Source organism: Phaethon aethereus (assembly GCF_964289735.1).
Source record: "Phaethon aethereus genome assembly, chromosome: 2".
Lineage (NCBI taxonomy): Eukaryota > Metazoa > Chordata > Aves > Phaethontiformes > Phaethontidae > Phaethon > Phaethon aethereus.
Window position 1 is genome coordinate 63,228,828 of NC_138582.1, and position 4,337 is coordinate 63,233,164.

Here is a 4,337-nt window from a genome sequence, read left to right on the forward strand (position 1 = left end):
TTTTCTTAAGAGTGGTGAAAATCTGAACTGGTAACCATTGTGCTTTGGAAACAGTTGGTTTTGGAACAGGATGCTTTAAGTTAGAAAAAAAGCAAGTTGAAGAAAAGACACTACATTTTTTAAATGTGGGAAAAATCCCACAATTCTCAACAGAACTTAATTTAACCGTATTCATCTTTTCTGTTTTCAAAACTTTACACAAAAAACTTGTACCTTATAAACTGTTAAGTTTGTTTCCATCAAGAAATGGAATGAATGCTTCAATGTCGAGAAATGTTGGTGTTAACACTAAGATATGAAGTATATTGAAGATAATTAAAAGTTTTTAATACTTATAGGTTTTTTGGTGAATTTATGCATTCTCTGAGATAGGAAGAAATAAATGTTAAGTGATATGCCCTGACACTATTGTAACTACAATTTACTAATCTGTTACTAATTGATTAGGTAACAAAGAATTAAAAATCACATTTTTTGAATTTTGAAGCCCATTTTTGACTATACTAGTTAATTCTTAACCAAGAACAATTTTTTTTTTTTCCAAGTGCTTATTTTTCTGAAATGTTACAGGTAATGACATTCAGCTTATAATTTATTTATAAGGAATTTATTACTAGTGACCCAAATGTATGATGACAATTCACAAGAGGTTTTCAAGGAGACCTTTCAGAGTGTGTGGTACTTACTAGCTTCTAAATACAGATAGGTTAATTTCACTGAACAGTGGACAAAACTCACACAAAAATGTTAAATTAAATGCTCCAGGATATTCCTATATTAAATTTCATAAGAACAAATCAGGCTTACGTGTGTGAAGCAGAAGTTTTGCACTCTGGAATACTGAAGGTTGTATGCCAATCAAACACAAGTTGTGAAAACTGGAGTTTATGAGACGCAATGACTACCAATGTTTCAAATCATATTCATTCCTCCTGCAAAGAAAAAGATTGTTTTTCTCCTAAATGAAAACAAGACTTGTCTCTAAACTTTGGATATGATTACCTAACTTGCATATAGTACTGTGGAATATTAAAATATGTTCTGTATCATCTTCTGTAATTTTCTGAAAAGTTCTTTTCATCCCATGCATTTATGTTTTGTCCATTATAAAGATGTGTTCACATACTGAAGTAATAAAATAAAATCATTTGATGGAAAAAAACAACACATCTATAATCAGAACAATGCAACACTAAAGTATATGAAAAAGAGTTTTAAAAATATTGATTTTCAATAGTGTAAGCTAAGACTTAACTTGTTCTTTATGTTCTCTAAATTATTAAACGTACATTAATGGGTTTTCTTTACCTTGAAAAGGATATATATAAAAAAATAAATTATGTTAAGATCACTTGTAATTATAAAACTTCTATAAATGGTCATACATAGCTAGACACAGTAAAAATCAAGTTTGATTTACTTGGGGCTTCTTGCTTTGATCCAAGAGTAGGAAAATGGAATGATGCCTTAAAATCACGATACCTAAAAAAAAAAACCAAACAAACTGTAAACCTTGTAAACCTGTTTGGCTTGAAAGCATACTCCAAACTGCAGCTGGGCTGTTTTATGAAAATGAAAGCGTTGTTAGCCGGTGTGTTGGAAATGTACGTTGTATTTCAAATATATTTTTTTTTGTTAGGTTTGTTCCTGAACATATGGTAAAAACCAACTAAACAGCTTTTCTGAACATGGGTGAGACATGGGAAGTACAAAACTTTGTGATTTTTTTTAACCTAAAACACTTGATATGAATGACAGAAAAAGCAATTGATAAAGTATAGCCCTATTACTTACTCCTAAGTAGTATATATATTGGTTTTATATAAATATATGTATCTTAAAATAAATATAAACAAGCATATTTTGTAGTCATGGAAAATCATAGGAGAAGTGTGAATCATCCAATTCATGTTATGTTCCAAAACTCAGGTACATTGATGTAAATTCATTTTCTTACAGCTCCAAGCAGTAAATCAGCATAATAGTAGAATTAATAATCAGAAATGCTTGACAGATACTGTGTATGAACTCTGAAATAGATACTATGCATTCTCTTATTCTACATGATGTATATTTGTTTTAACACATGAATTTTTAGAAGTTCTGGTACTCGCTATCAGAAATAAAACGAGTGCTCTCTGTCTAGACTAGTAAACTGGTTTTGGACTAGTGAGGGTAGGCTGATACAGTCCAGCTTGGATGTGTGTGCAAACTGGAGTATTTCATATCCATCTTTGAACTGTGGACAAAATTATAAGGCTTTGTATTTTTCTTATTTTTAAACAGTGCTGCTGGGCTAAGGAATTTCTCGTGCGCTACAGTGTTTGTTCAGTTTGGCTCTAGAGAAATAGGAACTGTGTTTCATAAAATCAGCTAAATGGATATTTAGAAATGTCACCCACGATATAGTGGCATTTTCTAATATATCCCAAGGTAAATATAACCTTTCACTCAAAATTGTTGTTGAAATTCTGCAGTTGTATAGCCTGTTTCTTATTTAGAGACTTTATTATTTAAATGACATTAAAAAAATAATTGGATCTGCAAGCAGATTTACCTTTTGAGAGACATTTTATGCAGTAGTTACCCATGAATTATCTTTCATTATGCCAGATAATAATGGGTAATATGAAGTATTTGAATATAAATATGCTGTAAACAGTCTCCGGAGAAAGAAAAACTGATTTGTCAGTGTTAGTTTCATGATGCTTTGTGTTAAGGTCATCAGCATCAGTGTGCTATGATTACACTTCATTTCAGACAAAAAATTTGTCTGTTTTCCCTACTTAAAATGTAAGAAACATCATTAAAATTATTCTTTTTCTAAAATAAAAGTGACCTTTCAACATGCCCACTGAACAAGTTTTTAGCAACACCTTAATTGTTGCTAGTGGTTTGGTTTTAGGGTAGTCTAGAGAATACAGAGAATGGAGAATACTCCATTTTTATAAATGTATTTATTACCTAGCCACAGGGTCTTCTCAAGAAACAAAGAATACAGAGTAGTCTGCTGTCTTGCATGATCTGAAACAGCCACAAATTTTTGATGCTGAGTGTCAAATTGAAGCATATCCAGTGTCCTGCATATTTTTTAAAATCTCATTTACACAAGCATAATGCATTGTTGATTATTCATTCAAATTTTAAAAAATTTCTACTTTTCTATGTCTATTATGGTTCTCATTGAATTAGCATATTCACTTATTTTTGGGCCAGTCATTACCATAACATTTTGTCAGTCACTTTATCCAGACTTTAAACACATTTATATCTTTTTGACTCTCAAGATCACTGACTTCCACTATTTACATGTATGGTAGAAAGCATGTCATTAGTGTGGTAGGAAATGGTTGAGCAGGAGTTGAATGGTTGACAAAGAATTCCCACTTGGAAGGGGAAAAATGGACCTTATTAGACTGGGCAGAGAGGAAATATTGGTATGAGAAACTGATATGGGAAATGGTGGGAAAGCATACATACCAACTAGAGTCTTTTCTAAAACAGTGCTATCTTTCTATGCATAGCCTTCAGAAACCAAGAGGAATGCCATAAGCCTTCCATCTTTAAACTTTTTTTACTTTTCTGTGTATTGTGTCCTCTTACCCTTTTACCTTAGCTTGCTGTCAAACTATACATAATACCCTTCATGACACCAGCAAAAGTTGACAGGAAAATTATGCTGCTTTAGCATAGCCTTCAGGTAGACTGCTCGAGAGCTGTCAGAAGCGCTTTACTGGTTGCATAGCACACACACTACAGCCAGATAGTTTCTGGGTGTTCTGAGGGAAGAATAATGTTACATATATTCTTTTTCAAGATCAGAAATAACAACATTCTCCTGCAAGAAGGCCTTAGATGTGGTCTGAAAATTGCTTATTGTGAATTCTTTCCACCACACTATACTAACTCAGTGGCTTCTAGGAATATATGAAAATTGTACAGTGGTGGGGTTTTTTGGTTTTGTTTGTTTGTTTGTTTGTTTTTTATCCTTTGAGCCAGGTAGCATTTGTGTCTCGTTACTGCAGAGATCTGTTGTTCACAAAAAAACCAAAACAACCCAAAACAAACAAACAACCACCCCACCAAGTTTATTATATTGCTGTGAGGTGGGCAGCCCTCCATTTACTAATACAGTCAAATACAGTTGATCAGTAAGACAGAAAAGTTTAACTAGGAAGTATGAATAAAATCATATATTGTGCTAATATGTTGAGGACAACTGTATGATATTGCCTACACAAGTCAGTAAGATAATCTAGATGGGAAGGTTGCTTTTAACTTTTTCATGTGTGTTAAATATGCAGCAGCTGTGTGGAATTAGTAAATTGAACTTGACT